Genomic DNA, 13,192 nt, shown 5'->3' with positions numbered 1-13,192 from the left:
TCAGTATAGATGGACTAGTAGAACAAGTCCCACACACTGCTAGAAGGACAAATATTTTTTCAGAGCTAGATGCAGAAAAAAATTATATTCAATTTGCAACCTGATGGAGGTCAGTATAGATGGACTAGTAGAACAAGTCCCACACACTGCTAGAAGGACAAATATTTTTTCAGAGCTAGATGCAGAAAAAAATTATATTCAATTTGCAACCTGATGGAGGTCAGTATAGATGGACTAATAGAACAAGTCCCACACACTGCTAGAAGGCCAAATATTTTTTCAGAGCTAGATGCAGACAAAAAATTATTTTTAATTTGCAACCTGATGGAGGTCAGTATAGATGGACTAATAGAACAAGTCCCACACACTGCTAGAAGGCCAAATATTTTTTCAGAGCTAGATGCAGATAAAAATTATTTTTAATTTGCAACCTGATGGAGGTCAGTATAGATGGACTAATAAAACAAGTCCCACACACTGCTAGAAGGCCAAATATTTTTTCAGAGTTAGATGCAGAAAAAAATTGTATTCAGTTTGCAACCTGATGGAGGTCAGTATAGATGGACTTGTAGAACAAGTCCCACACACTGCTAGAAGGACAAATATTTTTCAGAGCTAGATGCAGATAAAAATTATTTTTAATTTGCAACCTGATGGAGGTCAGTATAGATGGACTAGTAGAACAAGTCCCACACACTGCTAGAAGGACAAATGTTTTTTCAGAGCTAGATGCAGAAAAAAATTATATTCAATTTGCAACCTGATGGAGGTCAGTATAGATGGACTAATAGAACAAGTCCCACACACTGCTAGAAGGCCAAATATTTTTTCAGAGCTAGATGCAGACAAAATTTTTTTTTTAATTTGCAACCTGATGGAGGTCAGTATAGATGGACTAATAGAACAAGTCCCACACACTGCTAGAAGACCAAATATTTTTTCAGAGCTAGATGCAGATAAAAATTATTTTTAATTTGCAACCTGATGGAGGTCAGTATAGATGGACTAATAGAACAAGTCCCACACACTGCTAGAAGCCCAAATATTTTTTCAGAGCTAGATGCAGATAAAAATTATTTTTAATTTGCAACCTGATGGAGGTCAGTATAGATGGACTAATAGAACAAGTCCCACACACTGCTAGAAGGCCAAATATTTTTTCAGAGCTAGATGCAGACAAAAAAATATTTTTAATTTGCAACCTGATGGAGGTCAGTATAGATGGACTAATAGACCAAGTCCCACACACTGCTAGAAGGCCAAATATTTTTTCAGAGCTAGATGCAGACAAAAAAATATTTTTCATTTTCAACCTGATGGAGGTCAGTATAGATGGACTAATAGAACAAGTCCCACACACTGCTAGAAGGCCAAATAGTTTTTCAGAGCTAGATGCAGACAAAAAATTATTTTAAATTTGCAACCTGATGGAGGTCAGTATAGATGGACTAATAGAACAAGTCCCACACACTGCTAGAAGGCCAAATATTTTTCAGAGCTAGATGCAGAAAAAAAATATTTTTAATTTGCAACCTGATGGAGGTCAGTATAGATGGACTAATAGAACAAGTCCCACACACTGCTAGAAGCCCAAATATTTTTTCAGAGCTAGATGCAGATAAAAATAATTTTTAATTTGCAACTTGATGGAGGTCAGTATAGATGGACTAATAGAACAAGTCCCACACACTGCTAGAAGGCCAAATATTTTTTCAGAGGTAGATGCAGACAAAAAAATATTTTTAATTTGCAACCTGATGGAGGTCAGTATAGATGGACTAATAGACCAAGTCCCACACACTGCTAGAAGGCCAAATATTTTTTCAGAGCTAGATGCAGACAAAAAATATTTTTAATTTGCAACCTGATGGAGGTCAGTATAGATGGACTAAAAGAACAAGTCCCACACACTGCTAGAAGCCCAAATATTTTTTCAGAGCTAGATGCAGACAAAAAATTATTTTGAATTTGCAACCTGATGGAGGTCAGTATAGATGGACTAGTAGAACAAGTCCCACACACTGCTAGAAGGACAAATTTTTTTTCAGAGCTAGAAGCAGAAAAAAATTATATTCAATTTGCAACCTTATGGAGGTCAGTATAGATGGACTAATAGAATGATGCTATGCCCAAAAGGTTTTACTTCACTAGGTGCAGTAAAAAAATTGGTATTCTATACACAGGTGGTGTATCTTGCAACGCAGATAGGCTACTCCACTGACTAACACATTCTGCAATAGGCCAAAAAGGATTAGCTTTGCTAGATTCAGCCAAATGCTGTGAAAAAAACTTGCACAGCACTGGCACAGACCTGCCTGGCAAAAACTGATAGGAACTGATGTAACTTAGTCCTTAAAAGGACTGCAATTACAATTAGTCTTTACTACCACAACCTATCTATTTAAGAGCACAGACCAGCCTGATAAAAGTCATAGGAAATGCTGTAACCTAGTCCTTAAAAGGACTGCAATCACATTTATGACCTACTCCCAAGCTATCTGTAGATTTGTGCGAAAATTGGCTTGAAATTAACAAGGTATAGCGCACACAGCAACAGCGGTGCCGTCTAACACGCAGCTGCAGCAGTAAGAAAATGGTGGCGACGGGGAAAATGGCTGGGTCTTATAGGGCAAGGACATGTGACATACACTGCCAATGACACATGCCCTTGCTTGTGTGAAAAAAAGCACTTCGCTCTGTGTGTGCGCTGCTGATAGGCTGACAGATTGCACCTCCCCACTGTAAATGCGGGAAAAAGAAAAAAAAATGGAGATCTTCATTATTCCTGCAGAGATCCATCCCCTGCCCCTCCCCCCGCCCCGCTGTACACTCAAACTGCGTATTAACATTAATTTTCATCATTACTGAGAAAAAATCCAGTTATGATTTTGGTGCACGAACAGTTATCGAACATAACGTCGAACAGCTGAATTTTTCTCCAATCGTTCGTGTTCGCCGAACGGCTCGACCACCGCCCAAAACAGCTCGAATTTGAGATTGGCGAACAGTTCGAGTCGAACAATGCTCATCTCTAATCCTCAGACCCCTTGTGAGACCATATGCTGGTGCGGTTGGCCCTGGGTTCCTCCTAATGCAGGACAATGCCAGACCTCATGTGGTTGGAGTCTGTCAGCAGTTCCTGCAAGATGAAGGCATTGAAGCTATGGACTGGCCCGTCCATTCCCCAGACCTGAATCCGATTGAGCACATCTGGGACATCATGTCTCGCTCCATCCACCAACGTCACAATGCACCACAGACTGTCCAGGAGTTGGCGGATGCTTTAGTCCAGGTCTGGGAGGAAATCCCACAGGAGACCATCTGCAACCTCATCAGGAGCATGCCCAGGCGTTGTAGGGAGGTCAAACAGGCACGTGGAGGCCACACACAATACTGAGCCTCATTTTGACTTGTTTTAAGGACATTACATCAAAGTTGGATCAGCCTGTAGTGTGTTTTTCCACTTTAATTTTGGGGGTGACTCCAAATCCAGGCCTCCATTGGTTAATAAATTTGATTTCCATTGATGATTTTTGTGTGATTTTGTTGTCAGCACATTCAACTTTGTACAGAACAAAGTATTCAATGAGAATATTTCATTCATTCAGATCTAGGATGTGTTATTTGAGTGTTCCCTTTAGTTTTTTGAGCAGTGTATGTTATCTAAGAGCAGTAAAAATCATATGGCCCAACGGCCTAATTTAAATATGTAACAGCAAAAGATATAAAATCTTGATTTAATAATTAATACAGGTAATATAATATGGCAACAAAAGTGCCCCCAAACGCAGTATGATCTCCCCACAGTGAATTCCTGCACAGTACTCTACACATTGATGGTATGATGACTAGTGTTGAGCATTCCGATACTGAAATATCGGGTATCGACCGATATTCGCGGTATCGGAGTTCCGATACTGAGTTCTGATACTTTTAGAATATCGAATACCGGAATCGGAAGTTCCCATAATGCCTGCGCTCTGCAGTGTCTCTGAAGGATGACAAGCTGGATGGCAGCACTCAGCTTACTGTACTTGTCATTTAGTGTTAAAGGATTTATTTAAAAAAATAATAGTCTTTTCATGCACCGTCTCTTTAAAAAAGCCGGCCGGCAATTCAGCAGCGGTATACACCGGTACCCGACAATTTACAACAGAAAGAATAGAGCATCACACATAGATTAGATAGATAGAAACATGTCAGTCACATATATAAGAAGTACAGTGACAGTGTTGCTTACTGTACTTGTCATTTGGTGTAAAGGATTTATTTAAAAAAAATAATAGTGTTTTCATGCACCGTCTCTTGAAAAAAGCCGGCCGGCAATTCAGCAGCAGTACCCGACAATTTAGAATAGAAAGAATAGAGAATCACACATAGATTAGATAGATAGAAACATGTCAGTCACACCGGGGTAGCACGGTGGCTCAGTGGTTAGCACTGTTTATTTGCACTGGGGTCCTGGGTTCAAATCCCACCAAGGACAACATCTGCAAGGAGTTTATATGTTCTCCCTGGTTTCACATCTGTTTCCTCCAGGTTCTCCAGTTTCTTCCCACAGTCCAAAGAGATACTGATAGAAGATGTACACTGTGTGCGGAATTATTAGGCAAGTTGTATTTTAGAGGATTATTTTTATTATTGATCAACAACTATGTTCTCAATCAACCGAAAAGACTCATAAATATCCAAGCTTAATATTTTTGGAAGTTGGAGTGTTTTTTTTTTAGATTTGGCTATCTTAGGAGGATATCTGTTTGTGCAGGTAACTATTACTGTGCAGAATTATTAGGCAACTTAATAAAAAACAAATATAATCCCATTTTACTTGTTTATTTTCACCAGGTATACCAATATCAGTGCACAAAATTTAGAAATGAACATTTCTGACATGCAAAAACAAAAACCCCAAAAATTAGTGATCAATATAGCCACCTTTCTTTATGATGACACTCAACAGCCTTCCATCCATAGATTCTGATAGTTGCTTGATCTGTTTTCGATCAACATTGCGTGCAGCAGCCACCACAGCCTCCCAGACACTGTTCCGAGAGGTGTACTGTTTTCCCTCCCTGTAGATCTCACATTTTATGATGGACAACAGGTTCTCTATGGGGTTCAGATCAGGTGAACAAGGGGGCCATGTCATTATTTTTTCTTCTTTTAGACCTTTACTGGCCCGCCACGCTGTGAAGTAGTTGGATGCATGTGATGGAGCATTGTCCTGCATGAAAATCATGTTTTCTTTTAACGATACCGACTTCTTCCTTACCACTGCTTGAAGAAGTTGTCTTCTAGAAACTGGCAGTAGGTCTGGGAGTTGAGCTTCACTCCATCCTCAACCCTAAAAGGTCCCACAAGTTCATCTTTGATGATACCAGCCCATACCAGTACCCCACCTCCACCTTGCTGGCGTCTGAGTCGGAGTGGAGCTCTCTGCCCTTTACTGATCCAGCCTCTGGCCCATCCATCTGGCCCATCAAGAGTCACTCTCATTTCATCAGTCCATAAAACCTTTGAAAAATCAGTCTTAAGATATTGCTTGACCCATTCTTGACGTTTTATCTTATGTTTCTTGTTCAAAGGTGGTTGTTTTTCAGCCTTCCTTACCTTGGCCATGTCCCTGAGTATCGCACACCTTGTGCTTTTTGATACTCCAGTAACGTTGCAGCTCTGAAATATGGCAAAACTGGTGGCGAATGGCATCTTCACGCTTGATTTTCCACAATTCATGGACAGTTATTTTGCGCCTTTTTTGGCCAACACACTTCTTGCGACCCTGTTGGCTATTTGCCATGAAACGCTTGATTGTTCGGTGATGACGCTTCAAAAGTTTGGAAATTTCAAGACTGCTGCATCCCTCTGCAAGACATCTCACAATTTTGGACTTTTCAGAGCCAGTCAAATCTCTCTTCTGACCCATTTTGCCAAAGGAAAGGAAGTTGCCTAATAATTAAGCACACCTTATATAGGGTGTTGATGTCATTAGTCAACACCCCTCCTCATTACAGAGATGCACATCACCAGATTTACTTAATTGGTAGTTGGCTCTCAAGCTTATGCAGCTTGGAGTAGGACAACATGTATAAAAAGTATCAAAGTGATCAAAATACGCATTTACCTAATAATTCTGCACGTGGTGTAGATTGTGAGCCCCAATGGGGACAGTACCGATAATAATGACTGTATGAATATGATGACATTATATAAGCAAAGCATAATATAATAAGTCCATGTGACTTTAGGCATTAAAGTGAAGGGCTATGTAAGAATAGCCGTCACATCATAAATCCAATGCATTGATGATTAGTTGGGTGGCAAGTTTTATGGGGTTCTCCTGTTATGCAGTGGTTAGTACCTACCAAAAGTGGTCTGAGGAAGGACACCCAATGACCAGGTGACAGAGTTTTGAGCAACCAAGGTGATTTGGAACATGTGGGATACAAAAGGTAGTGGGTCTCGTTACATTGCAGAAGAAATACTGTGCTACAAACTGCTGAAAAAGTTAATGGGTTATCTGTAGTGTTGAGCATTCCGATACTGAAATATCAGGTATCGGCCGATATTCGCGGTATCGGAATTCCGATACTTAATTCCGATACTTTTAGAATATCAGATACCGGAATCAGAAGTTCCCATAATGCAATGAGCCAGTTTCATTTTATTCAGCCAATGAGGATCCTAAGAAGTGTGGGCACATCCTGTTAGGCATGTAGGCATGTTAACTAATGGCATGGCTGTGATTGGCTGCTGAAATGATGTCATGATGCACTATAAAAGCCGCCGCCGCCATTTTGAGCTCACTCTGCTGTGAATTCAGTTAGGGATAGGACGCTGTTGTTCAGAGGGACAGTTTTAGCTACCTATTTGCTCTATTCTGCTTTACCCAAGCTACTTTATAAATCGCTGTGCCTTGCAGCGCTAGTGCACAGTTCTCTGTGCTGTTCACCGCTGTCTGCAAGATCTCTGTGTGCGAGTGCAGCTCACGCTGTAGTGTGTGCTTCAGCCAAGTCTGGTTGTAGTGCGCTCAGCATGTGTCACTGTCTTATACATTGTCCTTTTTTGCTAATTGATAATTTTTCCTGATTTCTCCTATTAGTGTGGTGGTTCCATCCGTATTCAGCTAAATTGGTTCCAAACACACTATATAGGAGTAGATAGAGAATTTTTTTTTTGTCTTGCAGCGCTAGTGCACAGTGCTCTGCATCTGCACTGGTCACGGCTGTCTGCAAGGTCTCTGTGTGTGAGTGCAGCTCACGCTGTAGTGTGTGCTTCAGCCACGTCTGGTTGTAGTGCGCTCAGCGTGCGTCACTGCCTCATACATTGTCCTTTTTTGCTAATTGATCATTTTTCCAGATTTCTCCTATTAGTGTGGTGGTTCCATCCGTATTCAGCTACATTGGTTCCAAACACACTATATAGGAGTAGATAGAGGAGCCTTTCTGCAGCATTGTGCCCTGCAGCCTCAGCCAGATTAGTATTAGCCTATTTTTTGTAGCCTCACCTATTGCATTGTAGGTTACCTTCCTGCATTGTAATAGCTACAAAAAGTTTGTGATACTATCGGTATTACATCTTTGGGCACATCCAGTGTCTGTTTGTGACAAAAAAAACCTAAATAAAGTTCACCAAACACTCCACTTTACAGTTGTGTAGGCCACATTAGCTCATATTAAAGTCTAGTCCACACTTTATAAAATTAGTGTTTCTTATATCTGTTAGCAGCTGTTCAGGAATAAGCACACTGTAACGGGTCTGGGAGGTGGTACCTCTGAGCTACTATACAAAGGGGCAGTCCTTGTAAGGAAGCGGGTGGCTCCCAGGGAAGGCGGGCAGGTAGTCACGGTAAGTGACAGGAACAGTCTCTGGGTAGAAGCGCTGTTCCTCTGAATCAGCGTTGCAGGAGCCGTCACGGTCTACCTCCACATCGACCCGTGAACGGTTACCTGTTATGATGACCGATATGAGCACAGCCGTGGCCAAACATCAACAGGCCGTATTAAAATTAATTTCTTTGGGGAATCGAAGCCACACAGCGCAGGAGCTCTGGAATGCCATCAAGCAGCAGAGCGACGTGTTGTTTGTGCCAGCGAATCTCCAGCCAGGTATGGTAGTGTGTGACAATGGCCGAAATCTGGTGGCAGCTCTGGGCCTAGGCAACCTCACTCACATCCCATGTCTGGCACATGTGCTCAACTTGGTCATGCAGAGTTTTTTGAGGGACTATCCAGATCTTGATGCACTGCTGCACAAGGTCCGCATAGAGTGCGCTCACTTGCGGCGTTCCAGCAACGCAAGATCGCGCATTGCCGCTCTGCAGCGCCGATTACGTATTCCGGAACATCGCATCATATGTGACCTACCCACCAGGTGGAATTCAACGTTACATATGTTGGAGAGGTTGTGTGAGCAGCAGGCAGCAGTAATGGAGTACCAGCTGCAGCAGGCGCAAACAATTCGCAGTGCGCGCCGTTCACACTTCACCACCACTGAGTGGGCCTCTATGAAGGACATTTGCCATGTTTTGCGCCCCTTCGATTATTCCACGCAGATGACGAGTGCAGATGATGACTATCCCCCTTATCTGCCTGCTTGAAAAAACACTGCAAGCACTAAAGGAGGAGGTTTTGGAAGAGGTGGAGGATGAGGAGTCACAAATGCCATCTGCTTCTGTACAGTCTGCGCAACGTGGTTCCTCACAAAGGCCTAGGCAGGGGACACTTTGTGAGGAGGATGAGGAGGAGTCAATAGAGGAGGAAGACATCTGTCCAGAGGAGGGAGGTACACAGTGTTCTAGTAGTCAGTATCTAGAGCGAGGGTGCGGTGATGCAGAGCAGGCAGAGATCACGCCTCAAGCAGGGGACAGCGTTTCTTGGCCAGTTGGCAGTCTGCAGCACATGGTTGATTTCATGCTGCAGTGCCTGAGAAACGACCGCCGCATCGCCCACATTCTCAACACGGCTGATTATTGGGTGTCCACCCTCCTAGATCCTCGCTACCGGGACAACTTACAAAGCCTCATAACACAGTTGAACCGGGAGCGTAAAATGCGGGAGTACCAAGACGCACTGGTGCATTCCATCATGTTCTCCATTCCAACCGAGAGCAGTGCTGCTAGTGCTTTACAAAGCAGCTCAGTGCGTCAAGGCAGTGGAGGAAGCTCTGCACAAAGAGGGAGCAGAAGCAGCGCCTCAGCACAAGGCAAGACCAGTATGGCCCAAATGTGGCAAAGTTTTGTGTCCCCGCCGCCACATATGTCTACACCATCACAGACAGCTCCAGTCAGCAGGAGGCAACGTTTCCGTCAGATGGTGACAGACTACATGTCTTGCCCTCTCAGTGTACTCCCAGACGGCTCTTCCCCTTCAAGTTTTGGGTCTCTAAGCTGGATACATGGCCAGAGCTTAGCCAGTATGCATTGGAGGTGCTGGCTTGCCCTGCTGCTAGTGTATTATCGGAACGCGTCTTTAGTGCCGCAGGTGGTGTACTAACAGACCGTCGCATGCGCCTATCCTCCGATAATGTTGACCGGCTTACTTTTCTGAAAATGAACAAGGCCTGGATCTCGCATGAATTTGCCAGTCCTCTTCCAGAATAAATAATTGGTTGGCAACAGTATCCAGGTCTCCTGTTGAGTTCATGTTTCTACCACCTGAACTCTAATCCCTGAGCTCCAACACCGCCATTTGCTGCTCAAAAGTGCCGTCTGCACAGTCAACACTTGCTGCCGTGTTATTGGGGTTCAGTAACGTCAGCTGTTGCCCTGCTGTGTGTCCGGCAAATTCTCCTGCTCTGTACACATCCACTGTACTACTAATTTAAAACTTGCTCCAATTAGACCTCTGGCTCCTCTGTTTTCAATATTATCCCTGAGCTCCAACACCGCCAGTTGGCGCTCAAAAGTGCCGTCTGCACAGTCAACACTTGCTGCCGTGTTATTGGGGTTCAGTAACGTCAGCTGTTCCCCTGCTGTGTGTACCGCAATTTCTCATGCTCTGTCCACATTCACACCACTACAGATTTTAAAGTTGCTCCAATTAGGCTTCTGGCTCCTCTGTTTTCAGTATTATCCCTGAGCTCCAACACCGCCAGTTGGTGCTCAGAAGTGCCGTCTGCACAGTCAACACTTGCTGCTGTGTTATTGGGGTTCAGTAACGTCAGCTGATCCCCTGCTGTGTGTCCGGCAATTTCTCCTGCTCTGTCCACATTCACACTACTAGTCTACTACTGATTTTAAACTTGCTCCAATTAGGCCTCTGGCTCCACTCTGTTTTTAGTATTTACCCTGGGTTTCAGCACCGCCAGCTGTTTCCCAGCAGTGTCTTTGGCATGGGTACTCCCTCCTGCCCAGCCTGCTTCCAGCACGCCAGCTGTTTCCGGGTAGTGTCAACGTCACTTTGCCTCCAATGCGTTGTCCTGTCGTGTTGTGGTCGGGTTAGCCGACTCTATGGTGCCTGCAGTTTAGGTGACTCCTATGTGGGCTGCGGGTTCCAGCTGGTTCTCGGCAGTGCCTTTTGCTTAGGTGCCTCCTTCTCGGTATCCAAGTTGCACCAACGTCTGCTGGTCCTTGGTAGTGTTTTCTGGCACAGGTACCTCCTGCTTAGTAACCGGGTTCCAGTACTGTCAGCTTGTCCTCGGTAGTTCCATTGGCTCTTGTACCTTCTGCTACCCATCCGGGTTCCAGTACTGTCAGCTGGTTCTCGGCAGTGTCTTTGGCTTAGGTGCCTCCTTCTCGGTATCCAAGTTCCACCAACATCTGCTGGTCCTTGGTAGTGCTTTCTGGCACAGGTACCTCCTGCTTAGTAACCGGGTTCCAGTACCGTCAGCTGGTCCTCGGTAGTTCCATTGGCTCTTGTACCTTCTGCTACCCATCCGGGTTCCAGTACCGTCAGCTGGTTCTCGGCAGTGTCTTTGGCACGGGTACTCCCTCCTGCCCAGCCTGGTTCCAGCACGCCAGCTGTTTCCGGGTAGTGTCAACGTCACTTTGCCTCCAATGCGTTGTCCTGTCGTGTTGTGGTCGGGTTAGCCGACTCTATGGTGCCTGCAGTTTAGGTGACTCCTATGTGGGCTGCGGGATCTGGCAATGAAGGCTGGTTCCATAGTGCCAATAGGACAAGCACCCCCTGTAGGACTGTGGGTTTCGGTAACTGCGGCCGGCTCGCGGCCTTGCAACTTTTTTTTTCATGGGTACCTTCTGCTACCCATCCGAGTTCCAGTACCGTCAGCTGGTTATCGGCAGTGCCTTTGGCTTAGGTGCCTCCTTCTCGGTATCCAATTTCCACCAACGTCTGCTGGTCCTTGGTAGTGCTTTCTGGCACAGGTACCTCCTGCTTAGTAACCGAGTTCCAGTACCGTCAGCTGGTCCTCGGTAGTTCCATTGGCTCTTGTACCTTCTGCTACCCATCCGGGTTCCAGTACCGTCAGCTGGTTCTCGGCAGTGCCTTTGGCTTAAGTGCCTCCTTCTCGGTATCCAAGTTCCACCAAAGTCTGCTGGTCCTTGGTAGTGCTTTCTGGCACAGGTACCTCCTGCTTAGTAACCGGGTTCCAGTACCGTCAGCTGGTCCTCGGTAGTTCCATTGGCTCTTGTACCTTCTGCTACCCATCCGGGTTCCAGTACCGTCAGCTAGTTCTCGGCAGTGCCTTTGGCTTAGGTGCCTCCTTCTCGGTATCCAAGTTCCACCAACATCTGCTGGTCCTTGGTAGTGCTTTCTGGCACAAGTACCTCCTGCTTAGTAACTGGGTTCCAGTACCGTCAGCTGGTCCTCGGTAGTTCCATTGGCTCTTGTACCTTCTGCTACCCATCCGGGTTCCAATACCGTCAGCTGGTTCTCGGCAGTGTCTTTGGCACGGGTTCTCCCTCCTGCCCAGCCTGGTTCCAGCATGCCAGCTGTTTCCGGGTAGTGTCAACGTCACTTTGCCTCCAATACGTTGTCCTGTCGTGTTGCGATCGGGTTAGCCGACTCTATGGTGCCTGCAGTTTAGGTGACTCCTATGTGGGCTGAGGGATCTGGCAATGAAGGCTGGTTCCATAGTGCCAATAGGACAAGCACCCCCTGTAGGATTGTGGGTTTCGGTAACTGCGGCCGCCTCGCGGCCTTGCAACTTTTTTTTTTCATGGGTACCTTCTGCTACCCATCCGAGTTCCAGTACCGTCAGCTGATTCTCGGCAGTGCCTTTGGCTTAGGTGCCTCCTTCTCAGTATCCCAGTTCCACCAACGTCTGCTGGTCCTTGGTTGTGCTTTCTGACACAGGTACCTCCTGCTTAGTAACCAAGTTCCAGTACCGTCAGCTGGTCCTCGGTAGTTCCATTGGCTCCTGTACCTTCTGCTACCCATCCGGGTTCCAGTACCGTCAGCTGGTTCTCGGCAGTGCCTTTGGCTTAGGTGCCTCCTTCTCGGTATCCAAGTTCCACCAACGTCTGCTGGTCCTTGGTAGTGCTTTCTGGCACAGGTACCTCCTGCTTAGTAACCAAGTTCCAGTACCGTCAGCTGGTCCTCGGTAGTTCCATTGGCTCTTGGACCCTGAAGACAAGGACCCTGAAGACCAACCCGAAGAAGACGAGGACCCCGAAGACAACGACCCTGAAGACGAGGACCCTGAAGACAACTGTGACGCCCAGCTGCGCTTGGTATCACAGATCCTAGAAGTGTGCATTGATGGATTCCTCCACAAGAGGCCCCCATAACCATTCACACATCTTCACCTTCCACCTCAGACCACCAGAGGGAGCCCGTTAGGGATAGATAAATAGGGAAGGTGGAGCCAGGCAGCAGAGAGTCTAGACTGGAGTCGACAGAGAGCAAACCTGTTGAGAGAGTTCCTGCAGTAGAGAAGTCTGAGAGAGGTCAGTCTGCAGTGGAGCACATTCTAGACTCGGTTGTAGCTCAGAGTAGTGAGCTTTAGGTGTGCCGGCGCCATAAGATCGGTGAAGCGCGGCAAGCTGCCGTTAGTGTGAGTAGCCCAGTGAGGGCCCGAGTAGGCCGAAGGCGAGAGGAGAGTTAGTACATAGGGGGCAGAGGAGCTTAACCGGCTCACCCCGAAGAAGTCACCGGACACCGGGTCCGAAGCTTACCGGGATCTCGATGACCCAGTAAGGCATAACCGGAATCCCTGGAGAACTACAAGTCCCAGGATCGCTAAAGTGCTGATACGTAACAGAGCCAGGAGACACATAGGTCCCGTAAGCTGGGAG

Source organism: Phyllobates terribilis, unplaced genomic scaffold, assembly GCF_046119375.1.
Source record: "Phyllobates terribilis strain yellow unplaced genomic scaffold, ASM4611937v1 Scaffold_1__5_contigs__length_1240528914, whole genome shotgun sequence".
Taxonomy (NCBI): domain Eukaryota; kingdom Metazoa; phylum Chordata; class Amphibia; order Anura; family Dendrobatidae; genus Phyllobates; species Phyllobates terribilis.
This window is presented reverse-complemented; position numbering follows the sequence as displayed.